Raw genomic sequence first — 19961 nt, forward strand, 5'->3', positions numbered from 1 at the left:
CCATATAACAAAGCTTCCATTTTCACAGTTTTTGTGTTATTTTTGTTTAGTCTCTTCCTGCATATTCTTAGCTGCCACACCAGAATAATTTTTAATCCATACTCCTAAATACATCATTTTATCATGTCCCCATAAATATAGATGTTGCTGAACCAATTCATATGTGGGTACATAATTTACCACTATTGCCTTTGTTTTAGCTTCATTAATTTTGTATCTCAAAAAGATCTGAAACTCTCTCTAAATGTTCCACAAGATTGTAATGTCTTTTTCTTGTTTTGTCAAGTATAAATAATATCATCTGCAAATAGAGCCGGCTTTTCTTGACTGCCATACCAATTATATTCTTGAATTTGAGTCCCCAGTTGTTCTAAATATAATGCAAATAACATAGGAGAAATAGAACATCCATTTCTGGCTCCTCTACTCAAGCAGAAATGATCAGAGAGGACCTCACCCACTTTAATTTTCGCCTCCGATCCCTCATACATCTCCTAATCAGCCTTATAATTTTTTTCAGGAAATGCAAATGCTTCCATTGCCCTGCTTGTAAAAGTCCCAGCTTACTCTGTCAAATACTTTCTCTACATAAAGTCCCAGCAACAACAATGGTATGTTCTTAAATTCTGCTTCCCTTTGGATCATCAGTGTTGATGTCAGATGTCTGCCTCGGCTCCACAAAACTATCAGTTTTGGCATTACGTTTTCCACTCTTTTAGCCATTATAGACGAACACTTTATAATCATGGTTTAATATTGAAATGGGCCTGTGTGAAGCTGGATCTGATGGATCTTTACTGCCTTTAGGTATAACAGCTACCACTCCTTTGTTCCAGGATGTTGGTACTTCTCTTAAAATACTGTTAACAACATCTTCCAGATCTTTGTCAGATTTGTCCCTCCTAGTTTCCAATCTTACACAGGAATACCATCTATTCCTGTGGACTTTATTGCGGTTATACATCACAATTTTTACCTCATCTCCTCCTGTCCTAACTGTTGGTAATTTAGCCTCATCTACATCTAAACATGGCATACTTAATTCTTCCATAAACATTTCCATTTGTATATTTTCTTGATTTCCACATTTCTCTACTTTATACAGGCTTTAATAGAATTTCTGAAATATTTCTAATATCTCTATAGGATCTCATGTTACCTTCCTTGTTGTAGGCTCCCTGAGCTTGGGGACAGACCTTTCTACTTTTTGTTGCCTAAGTTGTGCTAAAACTTTGTGCTGTAGTGTTGTAGGTTCAAAGGTGCTTACTAGACAAATGACCACAAGGGTGTTTTTAAGCCTAGCCATGCATCCTAAATCGCTGACAAGTTCTGATGCCTTTGATAGGTGTAAGCAGGGGCCTGGAGATGAACCATTTACAGGTTGCGTGTGTCCATTAGAGACATAAGTGCCAAATCAGGGATGAATTTCCGGTTCCCCATCCAGTTGTCCAAGTTTCCCTTGAATTAGGTTAGGGAGAAACTCTGCTTCACATGGTTGGGGAGCATGTTCCATAGACAGGGGTAGTCTCTGGGATACATACCTGTCTCTCCAGCAGATGCTGTGTATATCACAGGCAAGGTTTAGGTCTTTACAATGGGTAATTCTGGTGCTATTTGTTTTGTGGGCATGTAAGAGGTCCATCAGAGTAGGGTCTGACAATACCCTGTATGCCCGGCAAAGACCTCCTCTTAAAAGCCTGTAGGAGACAGACTATAGAGATAGGGCCTTGAGGCAGTCTGCATAGTATATTTTACTTGTGTCCTGCATTCTTTTAGTGAGGAACCTCTGTGGATATTCCAGTTGTTGGATATGCCTAGTTAGGTACATACCAAAGGGGGAATTGTACTCAATGACAGGTCTGATGAATGCTGAATACAGTAGAACAATGACTTCCTTGGACCTAGATGCCATACCTTTGTTTATAAGTTGCGCAACATAGAATGATTTCCTCACTACTGTAGACACGTGATGGTCAAAGGCTGATTACTGTCTATGTGTGTCCTTAAGTCCCTGAGTACTGTGTCAACTCTAAGGGGTGTGTTGTCAATATGATAGTTACCAGGGATGGATAACTTTCCAAAGGATACTATAATGCATTTCTTGGCATTTAGTTTTAGTCCATGGCTCTGACATCAGTTGTTTGTCTGTCAGCCCCTCTTGGAGAACATTTGAATCCATGTGGGATTCAATGACTGCTCCTAATTTGCAATCATCTGCAAATTTAGTCAGCCAGAGACCACTGACATTGGCCTGGACATCTGAGAAGTAAATGCCAAAAAGGAGCAGTCCAAGGACTGATCCCTGAGGGACTCCAGTTTTGACAGACCTCTTTCTAGAGGCGTCTATATTACATAATCAAACTTTTAAAAGTTCAAACGTCATATGGTCGACGCCATATGATTGAACTTTTAAAAGTCTGAAAATGTAATTAAAAAAATAAACCAAAGAAAAAACCTACCTGAATAGTTTAAGTAGGGGGAAAGCCCCCCCCCACACCCCCTGCTTTTTAAATATACCAACTCCAAGATCGCACTACAGAGCAGAAAAGGGAAATCTTCCCATTCTGCACTGTATGGAGAATTACGTTGAAACGTTTGAACTTTTAAAGTTCGATCATATGGTGTCAACCATATGATGTTCGAACTTTTAAAAGTTCGACAAAGTGATATAGACCCTTCTAGAAGTGGACTCCCCAGTTCTAACTTCCTGGGTCATGTCTGTGAGCCAGTTGGCTATCCACCGGGTGATATACGAGTTTGCACCCAACCTCTTGAGTTTGCCACCAATGCTCGAGTGGGGTATTATGTCAGATGCCTTGGCCAGGTCAAGGTAGTCAGTGTGAACCATTTTTCCCTCATCCATTGCTTTGGTTACCTTCTCAGATCATGCCTACTCAACCCTTGATGAAACCAAACTAGGCTGGGTCCAGTGTCTTGTGGTTTACTATATCTCTGTTTATCATCTCCATAATAATTCTTTCCATGCCTTTACATATAAGACTAGTCAGACTTGTTCGTCTGTAGTTTTCAGGGTCTGTAGATGGCCCACCTTTGTGCAGAGTGATGACTGTTGCTGTTCTCTATTCATGAGGCACAAAGCCTGTTTGGAGTCTACAGTTAAGTAGTAATTCCAGAGGCCCTGATAGATCATATTTCATCCTATTTCAAAGGCATCCTGGGATATTGTCTCAGCCTATTGATGCAGTGTTCCTGGTCTTAGACAGGGCATTAAAGACCTGTTTCCTCGTGATAGTAGGTGGAGTTATCTTTGATGTTTTTTCCTGAGAGAAGGTTGAGGGGCAGAGAGGGGTAAAGCTGGAGATGAATTTATCAGCCAGGGGATTTGCTGTATCTTCTGACTCTGTATAGGTGGCTCCATTTACAGTGAGCACTGCATACAATTGTGTATTGTCTTTGAGGTTGTGGACATAGCTAAAGAATGCTGTGTGGTTGTCCTTGGCCTGGGAGGCCACACTTACCTCAAATTTGGCTTTGGTAGACTTTATTTGTCCTCTTGAGTTGTTTTTTTAGTTTGATGAGAGTGCTTTTATCCTGCTGGGTGCTGCACCTCTTAATTTTTGCCATGATTCTCTTCCTTCTGTTACACAGCCTATTGATTTTGTGACTCCACCAGGGTGGCTTTTTTTTTTAGTTAGTTCTGTACGTCTTCCTGGTGAGTACAGCTGCTTCTATACAGCTTTTAACATGCTTGTACAAGATTTCTGTGAGCAGTTTTGCATAGGCAGCAATGTTCTCAGGGTTTATGGAGGTTGTTGCTGAAGCACCTACCAAGAGGAGAAAATGCTGAATGAAGAAAGGAGCCACTTTTGAGATTTTAAGTATTTTCTTCTGATTTATTTCTTAGAAAAACTGCATTGCCGCCTACTTTTCGGCGTTTTCTTGCTTGCAAAAGTTGATATCTGTGTTAGAAACAGTATTTAGAACATACCTAGAGCCTGTTTATTGCATTTTTTGTATCGTTTTTTCTTAAAATTGCATTTACCTGCCTCTGGCCTACCACACACGTGTTGAGGTAATTTATTGCACTGTTCTGACTAGTTTGCTACTTGTGTGTCTCTGCTATCCTTAAGCAAAAACAAAAAAAATCTTGCTATTTTCCCACTTTCTATAATTTAAAAAAAAAGTTCAGTTACAAATAGTTCAGAACAGCAACTCTGTAAGTTTCTTGGAGGTCAGTGCTTACTTGGGCTAAAGGAAAGTCTCTGTGTTCACCAGTGGCAGTGGTTAACACTGAGCAGCCTGCCTGTCCCTGTAGGAGTGGTTACTGCCTAGAAACTGTAGATCTGAAGTAGGATATTCATTTGTCTGCAACCTGTGGGTTATGGATCCGATATCGGATCCGAACCGGCATGGTTTTCCAGCTATGGATCCAAGCTCTCAGCTCCTCCCCTCACCCATAATGCCCTGCTCTACCCTCATGACCCCAGATCTCGTTTGCCGCGCTGGTGACTGGATTTGGGTACATAGCTCTCAGCTAAGTGAACTCTTTTTCTTGTAAAAAAACAGAGAATTTTTTGGTTTTTGACTGAATTTGTGTGAAAGTTTAGGTTTCCCTTTATTATAGTGTATTTTGAGTTTATTTTAAGTTAAAGTAAGTAATTTTTTATTCCCTCCCCTCGGCTGTTGAGTGTGTGTGTAGGCCTGTGTGTCTTTTTGTTTAAGTTACTTTCTGTAACTTTTGCTGGATTATAGATTATGGCTGACCAGCCTAAATCTATATTTCGAATACTCAGTGTGGCCATAAGCTCTCCGCTGATGGCCACACTCGTGTCTTGGGGTTGAACACCTCACATCTGGTTGTTCCATTTGTGCAGGGTTCAACCCCAGGGCACTGAGGAGCGGAGGTCCAAGCTGGTCTTGGCGGGTCTTTACCGCCAGACTCGGCTCCGCCTCCGCTCCTGCGGCTGCAGTTGTTCCCCTGTGGCACCCCTCCTGCTCCTGGGACTCAAACTCCCGCTTCTGGAGAGGAGAGGATGCTGCTAAAGGAGGGAGAAGCACCACAAGCGGCGGGCCGAGACCTCTGTTTCGGCCCCGCCAGCCAAGCGGCTTCTCCCGGCTCCGTTGTGATAGGTCTCCTCCTTCTCGGCTCCGGTCCCCTGTGTGCCTTTCACCGGGTCCTGAGGAGGAGGAGACCCGATCTCCGTCGAGGCTATCGAGGAGGCACTCCAGGCCTACCTCGGTAGCCTCTTCGAGATCTACCCATAGCCTTTCTGATGCTGATCTGAACCGGATGATGAGAAGGTTCATCCAGGCCCAGATGCAGATGGGAGTGGGAGCTCAACACCCTTTTAAGCCTATTGCTCCTTCTCCGACCCGCTATCCGGGTTCGAGCAGCTGGAGCCGAGCAGCCGAGCGGGGAGGTCGGAGCCGATAGTACTTGGTACCGGACCGACCCTGCCCTCGCCGATCTCGGAGCCTGGATCCGAGCCGGATCCGGGGATCAGTGCTCCTTCGCGCCGTCTGTGTCGGGCGCACTGTCCTTCGGATCCGAGTGCCGCGCCGGCTCCGATCCACTCTTCGGATCCGAGGGGAGCCGATTGTCGGATCCTTTGGTCGAGGTCGGCTCCTTCGCCTTTGATGTAGTGGAGAGGGCTCTGTTGAGGGTCTCCGGACCCCGGCACTTGCTTCGCCCGTCGCCCCGCCCTCTGCACTGGGCCAGGCTTCCACCATCCGGCCCCTGGGACAGCCCGCTTCTGTGCCCCAAGTTGCTCCTCTGGAGCAAATTGCTGCTGAGGACTCCTCTGACAGCCCCCAGAGGAGGCCCCTCGCACATCGCCAAAGGAGGCACATTGACTCCCGAGTCTCTCACTGAAGACACGGACTTGGAGGAAGGGAAGGCTCCCCACGGTCACCCCGAGGATGTCTCCTTTGGAGACATCATGGAAATGCTCCGTATAAGGGTGGTCTGCCCCAAGTCTTCCTCGGACGAGTCCGTGTTCTTGGAGGCATTTGAAACAGGCCCGTCTACCTCTTGGGTGTCCCCTGCCGACCCCTTGGTGGACCTTATTACCACCAGGGTGTGGGAGTCACCGGACACCGTGGAGCCAATTCCCAAATGACCGGATAGGATCCTTAGTCCGCCATCCGACCGGACCCATTGGAGTAAGGCGCCTCCTGTAGATGCCATGTTGATGGCGGCGCCACAAAGAGGGAACTGGCTCAAGAGAGTCCTCAGTCCACCCACCGAGCAAGGAGTCTCGATGATGGACCGCTAGAAGCGGATGTTCAGTTCGGCGACCTTCGGTAAGGGCGCTGAACTATTTGGCACACGTTATTCGGATGCAGCGAGATCTTATTAAGGAATACGCTGCATCCCCTGAGTCCATTTCGAGGAGTACAGAGTTCTGCACTCCACCAAAATGGCCACTCTTAGGTCAGTTACAAATACTTCGCTACTCTCCCATGCAACGGAGGCGCCGCTAGAGCTGCGGGACAGGACTGGTCACTAGACGCCAGGCCTGGCTCCGTCACTCTTTTCTGAGCCCTTCAAGGCTTTGATGGTTCTGCTCTGTTTGGCAAGACCGCTCATGTACGTTGACCCAGAGCGAGAAGGACGGAAGACGCTGTCTGCCGTCGAATCCGCTTCTCTGCACCCCAGAGGCCCTATTCTAGGAACCAAAAGGGTCAGAAGAAGATGTGGTTCGAAGTCGCAGCAGTCCCAGCCTGCTCCGGACAACCAGTCCTTCCGTGGCAGAGGAGGACAGGGAGGACGCCGCCCTAGAGGCAGAGGGGCTCCCAGAAACTTCGGGTCCAGGGAACCTTTCTCTGAACGGCGCAGCAACCCTGAGGGTTGCCCGACTGCTCTACTCTGGAGGCAGTCGGGACGGGGGCACCTAGCGGCATGGGAGTCCATAACATCGGACCGCTGGGTGCTCCAAATCATATCCAGGGATATCGCATTCCTTTCCTTCACCTTCCAAAGATGAAGTCCCTCCCAGACGTACCACCCGGTCAACGGGAGGCCGCTGGCAGAAATTGGCCATCTGCTAAAGAAAAGAGCCATCCAGCCCGTTCCCCAGACCAGATCGGATCAGGGTTCTACTCCAGATTCTTTTAGTGCCAAAAGACGGGGAACTAAGACCAATCCTAGACCTCTCTCTCTTGAATCTGGCAGTCCCCAAAGAAAAATTCAATGGTCACTCTGCAATCTATTCTCCCCTTCTGGGAGAAAATCACTGGATGTGCTCGATAGATCTCAAGGACTACCACATCCTGATGGACAGGCGCTCCAGGAGGTTTCTCCGCTTCGGCTGGGAGCCAGTCACTACCAGTTCGGGTCCTTCCCTTTGGTCTCACCACAGCCCCAGGGTGTTCACCAAAGTACTAGCAGTGGTAGCGGCCCACCTGAGGCTTCAGGGGTGCAGGTCTTTCCCTACCTGGACGACTGGCTTCTTACCCCAACAAGGCATCTACTTCTCTTGGCGAGACTCCTTTCTCCATCTTGCTCCATTTCTGGGCATCACAATAAATACAAAGAAGTCCAACCTGGCGCCCACACAGCTCTTAGATTTCATAGGGGCCAGACTAGACACAAGGAGTTTACGAGCCTTCCTCTCTACGGACAGAGTTCTAAATCTGCAGCTCCAGGTGCGGGCCATTCTCCATTCAAGTTCTGTTCCAGCGGAGTTGGTCCTGAGGGCTCTAGGGTCCATGGCTTCGGCTATAGCACTTCTTCCTCTTGCCAGGCTATGTATGCGCATTCTTCAGTGGAGGCTCTTAGTACAGTGGTCATACCTTGCTCTCCCATGCATCATCCCATAGCGATCAGCAAGGCTTGCAAGCGTCCCTCTTGTGGTGGCTCCACTCCCGGATCTCCACGGTCGCCCATTTTGTGCTTCTCCCCTCTCGCCACGGTGACCACGGACGCCTCCGCCTCGGGTGGGGGCACTTTATGGGCCGGACAGTCCAAGGCACGTGGAACGATTCAGAGACCTTACTGCATATCAATGTTCTAGAGATGAGAGCAGTGCTCTTAGCGTTGCTAGCACTTCAGGACTTTCTTCCCTTGGGAACAATTGCATTCAATCGGACAACATGTCTGTTGTCTGGTACATCAACAAGCAAGGGGAACAAGGTCTTACCCTCTTTGTCGAGAGGCCATGAGAGTTTGGGAATGGGCAATCTCCACCAATCGCTTTCTCATAGCAACGCACATTCCGGTCGGTCCAACATCCTAGCGGACAAGCTCAGTCGCACCATTCTGACCCCTTACGAGTGGTCTCTCAATTGTCAAGTAGCGGGCATATTCGCACGTGGGGAACACCTTCATGCGATCTTTTGCTTCTCCCTCAAACACCAAGTGCGACAGTTTTTCGCTCTAATACCTCCTCCCGGAGGTACCCCAAGAGACGCCTGGTGCATGCTTGGCCACCCGGTCTTCTGTATGCCTATCCACCCTTGCCTCTGATGCTGCAAGTCCTTCAGAAAGCCTCTCGGTGGGTTGCAGAATGATTCTCATTGCTCCATTCTGGCCTCGACAGATCTGGTTCCCTTCCTAAGGTCTCACTCGGTGAATCCTCCTTGGATTCTAGATCCCATCCCGGATCTGATATCCCATCCATCCTGCATTCCTCCTCCGAACCTGGACAACCTGAAGCTGACCGCTTGGCTGCTCCAGTTCCACTCTTGATAAGGACTCGGTATTTCTTCACGGTAAAGGCGATTTTGGTGGCGGCTCATAAACCATCCACTAGAAAGGTTTACAAGCAAATGGAAGCGTTTCTCTGTGGGCGGAGCGGCAAGGCCTGAATCCCTTCACGGTTCCTCTCCCTGTAGTGCTTGACTTTCTAACCTCTCTCTTTAATGATGGTGCCAGCAGTTCCACAGTCAAAGTTCAACTGGCGGCAATTTCTCACTATCACATTGGTCAAGAGTCTATTCCTCTTATGTCAGCCAAATTGTGTAAAACATTTCTTAAAGGTACTTTTCTTCTCAGGCCCCCTATAAAACAAGCAGTTCCTCCTTGGGACCTTTCTTTGGTCCTACAGGCCTTGACCGCTCCCCTTCGAGGAGCCTGCTGTGGATCTCAAATTCTTGTCCTACAAGACAGCCTTTTTGGTAGCCATTACATCTGCCAAGAGAGTTTCTGAACTTCAAGCTTTATCAGCTAAACCTCCTTACTTGGTATTTCATCCAGACCGTGTCTCCTCAGGACCAACCGTCCTTCCTTCCTAAAATCGCTTCTGAAGCAAACATCAATCAATCCATTAACCTCCCTGTTTTCTTCCCTAAATATGAAAACAAAGGTGAATATAAGCTACATTCACTAGATGTTCACAGGCAACTTAGATTTTATCAACAGGACAGCTGGTCATAGGCAATCCGACCAGCTGTTTATTTCCTTTGCAAAATTCAATTTGGGCAAGCCAATCTCTAAAGTTTCTCTGTCCCGCTGGATTTCACAGTGCATTTTATTGGCTTATCAAGCGTCAGGAAGGCCCGCACCGGGCCCGTGTTCATGCCCATTCAACCCGGTCAGTATCTACCTCGCAGCCTTCAAGGCTAGGATTCCTCTAGATGATATTTGTGCAGCAGCCACGGGCTTCATCTCATACATTTATTTCCCACTATAAGTTGGATCTTGCATCTAGGGGTAGAGCATCCTTTGGCTCAGAATATCCTTCCATGATGGAGATTCAGGTAGCTGGGGACTCTGTCCCACAGGTTGCAGACAAATGAATATCCTACTTCAGATTTAGAAGTTATGTACTCACCATAACGCTCCATCTGAGTAGGTGTATTCATTTGTCTGCAACCATCCCGCCTCTCCCCTGGCCTTTTCAGTTTCCTGCATATTCCTTGTTGCCCTTTTTAGGGTATTGTTGCTTTGGCAAACTCGATCTGAGGTCATGAGGGTAGAGCAGGGCATTATGGGTGAGGGGAGGAGCTGAGAGCTTGGATCCATAGCTGGAAAACCATGCCGGTTCGGATCCGATATCGGATCCATAACCCACAGGTTGCAGACAAATGAATACACCTACTCAGATGGAACGTTATGGTGAGTACATAACTTCTAATTTTATTGGCCATTTTGGGTCAATTCCAAACTCCTTGATCTCTCTCTCTTAAAACACTGCAGCCAAGTGGTTTTGGCATCTTTCCAGGCTTGATAGTTGTTGCTGAAGCACCTACCAAGAGGAGAAAATGCTGAATGAAAAAAGGAGCCACTTTTGAGATTTTAAGTATTTTCTTCTAATTTATTTCTTAGAAAAACTGCATTGCTGCTTACTTTTTGGCGTTTTCTTGCTTGCAAAAGTTGATATCTGTGTTAGAAACAGTATTTAGAACATACCTAGAGCCTGTTTATTGCATTTTTTGTGTTGCACTTAATTTAAAATCATTTTTTCTTAAAATTGCATTTACCTGCCTCTGGCCTAGCACACGTGTGTTGGGGTCATTTATTGCACTATTCTGACGTTTGCTACTTGTGTGTCTCTGCTATCCTTAAACAAAAACAAAAAAATCTTGCTATTTTCCCACTTTCTATAGTTTAAAAAAAAAATTCAGTTACAGAGTTGCTATTCTGAACTGTTTGTAAGTTTCTTGGAGGCCAGTGCTTACTTGGGCTAAAGGGAAGTTTCTGTGTTCACCAGTGGCGGTGATTAACACTGAGCAGCCTGTCTGTCCCTGTAGGAGTGGTTACTGCCTAGAAACTGTAGTTTTATTGGCCATTTTGGGTCAATTCCAAACTCCTTGATCTCTCTCTCTTAAAACACTGCAGCCAAGTGGTTTTGGCATCTTTCCAGGCTTGATAGTTGTTGCTGAAGCACCTACCAAGAGGAGAAAATGCTGAATGAAGAAAGGAGCCACTTTTGAGATTTTAAGTATTTTCTTCTAATTTATTTCTTAGAAAAACTGTATTGCTGCTTACTTTTTGGCGTTTTCTTGCTTGCAAAAGTTGATATCTGTGTTAGAAACAGTATTTAGAACATACCTAGAGCCTGTTTATTGCATTTTTTGTGTTGCACTTAATTTAAAATCGTTTTTTCTTAAAATTGCATTTACCTGCCTCTGGCCTAGCACACGTGTGTTGGGGTCATTTATTGCACTATTCTGACGTTTGCTACTTGTGTGTCTCTGCTATCCTTAAACAAAAACAAAAAAATCTTGCTATTTTTCCACTTTCTATAGTTTAAAAAAAAAATCAGTTACAGAGTTGCTATTCTGAACTGTTTGTAAGTTTCTTGGAGGCCAGTGCTTACTTGGGCTAAAGGGAAGTTTCTGTGTTCACCAGTGACAGTGATTAACACTGAGCAGCCTGTCTGTCCCTGTAGGAGTGGTTACTGCCTAGAAACTGTAGTTTTATTGGCCATTTTGGGTCAGTTCCAAACTCCTTGATCTTTCTCTCTTAAAACCCTGCAACTCTCTTTTTGCGTGGTGTTGCACACAGAGCAGCGTCGGTTAGCTGGGTTATACTGTTGCTGGCTCCACAAAGTCTGCGCTGCAAATTTTCCCTTAGAACTAGTCAAGCCTCAGCTCAAGTGCTTCAGATCAACTGCTCTTACTGCAGCACTGGAATAACCCAAATCAGCACTTGTCCAAATCTCCTAGACAGCACTATTATTTTCCAAATCTCCTAGACAGCACTATTATAATACAGCATAAGACCCTTGATTGTCTGCAGGACAGGTGAAATTTACTTTTCCAAGCATGTCCAGAGGTCAGCTTCAGGTGTACTCTCCAGTTCAGCTGGTGGAATTGGGCATCCTGAGGCAATGTCACAACTGCCTCATGTATACAGACAACCCTCTCCTCTTACCTCAAGACACAAACACTTGTGAGAGATGTAAATACACAGCCAGACTGGAGGCTAAGCGCTCTCAACCCATGACTGTAACAGACAGTCAAGAGGAGAAGAGACACACTAGCATCACACCACCAGTCACATGGATCTACAAAACAAGCACTGGCAAAACATACACAAATACATAAAAACATATTCGGCGGCACTAGGTACAAATCTGAAAAAGAAACTGTGCCCTCCAAAGCAGACAAGCAAGCAACCTGCACCTCCAAACACAAGCCAGAAAACACATGATTCACCTCAGCAGTGTGCCTCACGACAGCCCCTAAGGCAAAACACCATACCCAACACAGTATTAAGAGGAGACTGTATAGTAAGGCACACAGATGTTCCAATCACCAGGCTGAACAAGGAGAAGGTTACTGTCAGCTGCCTGTCGGGTGCTAGGATCCACCACATAACACAGGCACTTAGGTCACTCCAGAACAAGTATAAGTATGACGCTGTCATTGTACATGTTGGTGTGTATAATCTAAGACTTGCCTCCCTGGACTACATGAAAAGAGACATTGAGGAGCTCTCTGATCATGTAGCCCAAGCTGGTATGACCCTGACCTTGAGTAGCATACTACCTTCAGCTAGAATCATACCACAATACAAAGACAAAATGATGAATTTCAACAATTGGCTAAGCTTTTGGTGTCATTCTAAGGGGATCCAGTGTCTGTCTTCCTGGGATGACATGATAGACCAGCCTCGCTGTTTCGCTAGAGATGGTTTGCACCTGTCACCCCTAGGCTTTTGAATACTGGCCAAGGCTCTTGCCGTCCCCATAGTGCCTATTTTAGGCAAGGCTCAAAGGACAACCCAACCAGCATAACCAGCACAGGTAACCAAAAACTAAAGGTAATGCTACTCAGCGCCAGAAGTCTTAACCTCAAAATGCACGCACTCGAGGCACTCCTCAGTATGGAGAAAATCGATGTTTGTGCAGTGACTGAAATCTGGTTCAAGGCTCCAGAGAGCGCCCCAGCACTACCAGGTTACAATTCATATCATACCTTCTGGCCTCAGTTACTGGATCGCAGTACAAAGGGCGGAGGTGTATCCATATTCATCAAGGATACCCACATCTCCAGGTTAGTGGCACAGCATGATGCCCCAGAGATCATCCATGCGTAACTGTCAGCAGGCAAAACCACATTTCAAGTCGTAGCCTGTTCTAGATCACCCACCATGTCCCAAGATGCTCACTCAGCATTCCTTGAGGCATTGGAAAATATAAAGGTCCTACCCAACACCATAATTTTGGGTGATTTCAACTACCCTGGTATAGACTGGGCGAACTACCAAAGTTCTAACTCCTATGCCCAGTGGTTCATAGAATTTATAAATTCAAATGCCCTCGAACAACTGGTATGTTCTCCCACTAGAGGGGGCAACATATTGGATTTAGTCATCACAAATATGGGCGCCTATTGTACCACACCTGTTATCACTCTCTGGTCAGATCAGACCACAAATTGATAACCCTAGACATCCTCAACCCTCCACCTCCACCAGTCAAAGAAACCATTGTAAAAAACCTTTCCAAAGCAAACTTCAAACTACTTGCATCAGAAGTGGCAAGCTTCACTATCCCCCTGCAGAAGGATAATGATATCCAGGATGCAGAATCCTACACCAAGGCACTTTATATAGATCTTCAGGATTGCATGGACCGTGCTATCCTAAATAAAACCAAGACTCCTTCCTCAAGCAAGAAGAAACCAGTCTGGTGGACCCCGGCCTTAAGCAAACCATACAATAAAACGAGGAGACTTGTACAAAAAAGGCCAAATCTCAAGTAGAAAAATCTTCCCTGATCAGCTTTAGTAAGAAATTGAGGGCCCTCATCAAGTCAACTAAAGCCAATTTCGAAAAGAAAGTTGCCAAGTATGCCAAGGATAACTATAAGGCCTTCTATGGCAACGCTCAGGTCTATTCTGAGCTAGTACAAAATGGAACAAAATACACTGACCCCACTGACATTGCCAACATCTTGGCTGACAGGTTCAGTGCAAATTCCCCCCCCCCCCACCTCACCACCTACAGGGCCTATTACTATTCCAGAGGATTGTGCAACTCCAATTATTACTGATATGTTGGTTAATAAGGCTCTATCTAAAGCTAAAAACACTGCCTCCATGGGACCAGTAGGTGTTTCGGGCTGTCGTACGTGAGCTCCAAAATGAATTAACCCCGCATCTGAATGCCCTGTTCAATCTCAGCCTCTCGACAGGATATGTGCCCATAGAATGGCGCACAGCAACAGTGGTTCCGCTGCACAAGGGTGGGCCTACAACCCACTCTGGGAACTACTGACCAGTAAGCCTGACCAGTCTGATCTGTAAGGTAATGGAGCAAATCATTATGGAACTCATAAATGGAGAGATTGGGAACCTCCAAACACTTGACCCCACACAGTTCGGCTTCTTCAAGGGCAGATCATGTCTCCTGAACCTGGTGGACTTCTTTGAGGCAGTTACTCAGGCTATAGATAAGGGAAAGGAAGTACACACGGCTTGCCTTGACCTTGTTAAAGCTTTTGACACCATTCCCCATTCGGGTATTATTGATAAACTCACCAACCTGGGCATAAACCCTTAGGTCACAAGATGGATCGCAAACGGTCTCTCAGACAGATCCCACAAAGTAAGAGTAGCGGGATCTATGTCCGAATCCAGACCAGTAACGAGCAGTGTGCCTCAGGGCTCTGTCCTGGGGCCCCTCCTGTTTGGCATATACTTCTCAGAAGTACAGGCAAGCACTGATGGGCTGTGGCTGACCAAGTTTGCGGACAACTGCAAACTGGGTGCTATAATAGAGTCTCCGGCCGACATGGATATCCTTCAGAAGGGAGACTGATGCATAGTGTCAAAGCCATGGTCTCAAGCTAAATGCAAAATAATGCGTAGTAATCCCCTTTGGAAAAAACAGAGTACCCGCGAACTACCACATAGGAGGTAACCCCCTGAAATCTGAAGTAGTAATAAGGGATCTAGGGACCCAAGTAGATAGTCAGCTTTCCTTTGATAACCAAGTTGCCAAGGTGGTTAGAAAATCCTTCTATGTGACCCATCTGATCACGAAAGGGTTCGCATCAAGATCTAAGGATGTAGTGGTGCCCCTCTACTCTTCCCTCATCAGACCCATTGTTGAGTACAATGCACCAATTGGAATGTACCTGGCTCGGCATCTCCAGCAGCTGGAGAGACCACAGAGGTACCTCACTAAGAGGATTACTGGCCTCAAACAGTTGCCCTATGCAGCACGATTGAAAAAACTAAGGCTTTTCTCTGTTGCATACCGCCTTCTCAGAGGCGATCTCTGTCTAACATACAGAGCCATGTCCAACCCAGAACTGTTGAACATGCTCCATCTTAGCAAAACCAAATCCACTCGAGCTACATGCTCTAGGGATATAATCCTCAGCACAACAATGAATAGAACATGCTGGAGGGATAGATTCCCTTCGCAAAGACTTCCCTTGCTATGGAGCAAGGTCCCGATCTACATAAGACAGAGCCCCTCACGAGGAACCTTTACGAGTGGATGGGTAACAGAAAGTTTACACCAGGGATCATGCCAGCAGCTCTACTAGATAGGGGCCAAGGGTACTAGCTGCTAGATCAAGGGCCTAGGGAACTAACCAAAGGGGCGGTGAATACCGCACAACGTGGCTGGGCTAATATATGCCTTCGGGCAGATAGCTCAGTATCTACCTATGAACCTAAAATGTTGCCAGGTTATTACTTAATAGCAGGAGGTGAGCCTTAGAGTAGTTCCTGAATATTCCAGGTTTAGCTGGGGGTCCAGGTTTTGTTTTTATTTCAAAGGAGACCATTTTGTGGTTTGACCTTACCAATGAAGACATTACAGTAGGGGTGTGTGCAGCACTCTCCCATATTAGTGAGGACCAGATCCAGTATGATTGCACATCTGGTTGGTGTATTGACTGTGGTTCAGCGAGTTTGTTTACAAAATCCAGGAATCTGTATGCACGTATGTTTGATGTCATATAGGATTCCTAGTTAATAGTGGGGTAATTAAAGTCACCCATGAATATGGTATTGGGTCGGATGGTTGGTGTTTCTAATGCATTTAAATACATGGTATGGGTTTCCTGGGTCATATTGAGGGACCTATAGCTTGAAAGGAAGTGGTATTGGATTTTGCCTATGGTGAGATGAACATGGAACAGCTCAAGTCCATTGTCCTCTTTGACCAGCCTTGAAGTATATTTATTTTTGATGTAAACAGAGACCCCTCCAACTTTAGTCCCTGCCTGTGAAGTGTGTGGAAGGCATTATAACTTTGCACTGTTGATGTGCTTTCTGCAACTTTAAACCATGTCTCAGTGACCACATAGACATCAGCATTCTCTATGGAATGGAGTTTTTGTTTACACTCCTACCATTGAGCAACAGTTGTTTAACAGCATTCTTTCTAAACTCATGCATATTATTGAGGTAATCCCTTAATTTCTGCTTAGCATTTTTCAGTTACTCTCCTCTTGTTCTTTGAGATTCCCCCTATTCTGCAGTACTTTCACATTTGTCAATCCCTCTAAATAATTCTTGTTGCTTCTTAACTATAGCTCCTTTTCTTTTATTTTCATCCTACTTTTAAACTCCAGCTTAATTTTATCCCACTCGAAGCTGTATTTTCAGAAGTAATTTCTGTCCTCTCAAATAGCTTCTGAATAATGTCCACTACCCATTCCGTAAATTCTTCTTTTTTCAGCAGATAGGTGGGTAAGCGCCAGTCTCTCATTTTTATTTTATTACCCTGTGTTTTTATTTTAGTTATTATGGCGCATGATCTGAACTAGTTAATGAGTGCATATTAAGACCTTCAATTAAATGCGTATGTTTCTGGGAAATGTAAATTCTGTCTAGCTTAGCCCAGTTTTTATATCTTGGGGAATAATATGTAAATTCATTCCAAACTCCTGTTACTGAATTCATATCCTCCATGCCAAATATTTTCATAAATTTCTTCAGAAATCTACCCTCCTTTGTTATACTTTCCCTTTGCACCCCCCCCCCCAGACGCATCTTAACTGCAAATCAAATTCCAGTTCTCCACCTCTAAGTAATATTTCTTGCTGAAAACTGATTGTCTCCCAGAATTTTCTTAAGCTCCATTATAGCAAGTTTAGGTGTAATATAAATATATGCCAGTGTAATCCTCCGCCATTGCCAGTAGCCCCTTATCACTACAAATCTGCCATTATCATATTTTTATCCTCTTCTATCACTGTTGGAGCTCCTCTTGCAATTAATGTAAGTACTCCTCTTTTCTTTTGTCCCAGATATTCTGCTGAATAACCTTCCTGAAAACCTTTATCAAATTCACATGTTCATTTATTTCCTTCTGTGTGTCCTGTAACATAGTTATTTGCAGTCTACATTTTTTAACATAGTTCACTTTTTTTTTGTATTTATCTCTGAAACCATTGACATTTAAAGATACTACAGAAAGCATCATTTTATTAAAAAGTTTTTTATTCCTACCTTTTATGTGCAACACCTTTTTTTGTTAAATCCCTAGTTCCAGCTTTTGTGTTAATTGCATACACTTTTTGGCAGGTTGAACTTTTATGTAACTGTTTGTCACATTTTACAAAAGATTTTGCTTTATTGAAAGCCCGCAAACGAAAAAACAAATGAATCCCCAATACCCCTCTAAAACCTATTAATTTATATTAAAACACAAAACCATGTACATCTTCAAATATTGAAGTTTACCCTCATAATTGGAACAAATGTCCCAAACTGACGACCACACACTCTGAGTTAACCTAAAAGAAAGGTTATTTGTGCTAAGAGACATGGTGCAGCATGTACTTCTAAGTGCTAACTGGTTTTGTCTTATCTTTATAGATTTTCCAGCTGTGAAAACCCTTGAATGCTTTGAGGACATTATCTCCTAGCCAGTTTCTCTTTTCTTTCCCAACCACTCTCCACCAGACTGTAACTAATTTCTTTTTATCAAATAGTCTCTATGCAGACATGAGAACCAGACAGCTAGTTTCTTATCAATTTGTCTCCATGGAGATGTGAGAACCAGACAGTCAATTTCTCTTTATCAGATTCTTTCCTTGGAGACACGAGGGGCAGATACAGAATTGCTACTAAGTATGCATTCATTTGCTAGAAAAAAACTCATAATATTCAGTATTCTTTTTCTTTGATTTGCTTTCTCTTAAAAGTTGTTACTAAATCAGTCAAAGGTCCTTAATCAGTTCATTGCCCCATGCAAGAATGAGAAAAGCACATTATTTTTTTTCTTTTGTCATGCTCTTTTAACCATGTTGCATTGCCTACATCTAAAACTGAACAAGAAGAAAGAGGGAAGGGAGAAAGAAAGGAAGCTATTTACAGTCCCCATTACACTTAAAATAATTGAGAAAACATTACCTTATACCATGCAAAGAAAGCCATACATCACAAAAGTAGTACTAATTAGAAAAAAAAAATGCTGTCTTGGTTAACTTTCTCCCCTGTCTTCCCATCCCCAAAGCATTTTTTCCGAAAACTAATGACGTAAAGTAGGCATACATTTTAGAGTCCCCCCACAAGTCCAACAGTTTCTGAAAGAGTCCAATATTTCCAGATTTTCTTGTTCCGTCATATTTCACAAATATAATTATTGCATTGTAATCCCACATCAAGTTACTAGTTTTATTATTTTTCTTCTCCATCTCCCAGATCCTGTCTCTGCTTCGCTTCCAATGTATACTCTTATTTTTTAGTCAACTGTCATGCTCCCTAGCTTCTCTCCAACAATTTCCATTGAAATAGTGGAAAAGGTTTCACAGGTGCAATCTATTTGTGGCCTTTATTACCAGAACAGCAAGAAGCAGAATCTCCTTCTGTTTGACAACTCACTTTTTGTTGGACAAACGTTTGTATTTCCTCCTTAACATGTACTTCATCAACAAATGATTTTGTCCTTCCAGGAAAGAATACCTTTAAGACAGCTGGGTACAGCAGTTTGAATCTCATACCTGCTTCTTGACATTCCCTGAATAGTGGTATGATTTTACTCCTCTTCTGCCTGGTGTACAATGAGTAATCATTCTCCAGAAACACTTTACTATCTTCCACTTTTAGAATTTTGTCCTTCTGCCACATTTTTGTCAGAAGCAACTCCTTCTCCTTGGTAGGATTGCATCTTTACTATTAAAGGTCTAGCTTGCTTTCTCATTGCCAGGTTTGGAACATACACAAGATGTGCCCTTTCAACTAACAGCTCCTGCTGTGGATTACTAGTCCAGTTGCTTATTTGTGCTTTCATAAAATGAATGCAGTCTGTTATTTCCAGCTTCTCTGTGGTATAGCTTTAACTCTCAGGTTTTCCCCATATGCTGAGTCCTCTAATTATATTATTTTTTTGAAACATCTCTTCCTGAGCAGTCTCATATTCATCCAGCATTTTAATTTCAACCTCTGATTTTTGCAGCTTTATCGCCTCCTCTGAATATCTGTTTAACGCATCTTCCATTTTTTCCAGCCTTTTGTTGTTTGTGTTGATATGCTCCGTCTGTGTTTCTTTTATTTTAACCTGGTCTGTGTGCAGTTGTCTATCTTCCTGTAGGTTACTAGAAATCATGTCTGGAGGTTGCATTGTTTTTTGCTCAACAGCTGCAGTGCTTTCCCCAGTCAGTGTTTCTTCCTCACTTTTTGTAGTTGATTTTTTTCCAGATGCTCTGTATTTTTCTTTTCCTGGCATCCAGGCAGTACACCTACTAGCCAGTTACTGAAATTTACCCATAAACACCAAAGTCTTCTGGCCTTCTCTGTTGAGTTTCTGTTTTCACATTGGGAGAGCTAGAGTTAAGCAATATGCAGCCAGCTTGGAAGTCTTAAAAATCAGATGCTATTAGTAAGCCATCTGCATATTGCAATAACACAGATCAACCCAATAATATCACATCTTCAAATCTCTTTTTAGAATTTGAGAAAATAATGAAGGAGATTTAGTGTATCCCTGTGGTAGCCAGGTCCATATGTGCTACTGTCCCCTATAAGTAAAGGCAAACAGAAACTGATTTTCAGGGTGGATAGGTATAGAAAAGAATGCTGAACACAGATCTTTCACAAAAATATTTTGCTGTAGGTGGTATACAATTCAGTATTGTTGCTGGATT

The 19961-nt window shown here is 44.2% G+C and overlaps 1 protein-coding gene across 2 annotated transcripts in view; it reads left to right on the forward strand.

The window, feature by feature from the left end:
- RPAP3 (RNA polymerase II associated protein 3) overlaps positions 1-19961 on the forward strand; it is a 1123208-nt gene that overhangs the window by 246571 nt on the left and 856676 nt on the right. The window lies entirely within an intron of this gene.

The sequence above is a fragment of the Protopterus annectens genome, chromosome 7.part1 (genome assembly GCF_019279795.1).
Source record: "Protopterus annectens isolate FY-2018-M chromosome 7.part1, PAN1.0, whole genome shotgun sequence".
In the NCBI taxonomy this organism is placed as follows: domain Eukaryota; kingdom Metazoa; phylum Chordata; order Ceratodontiformes; family Protopteridae; genus Protopterus; species Protopterus annectens.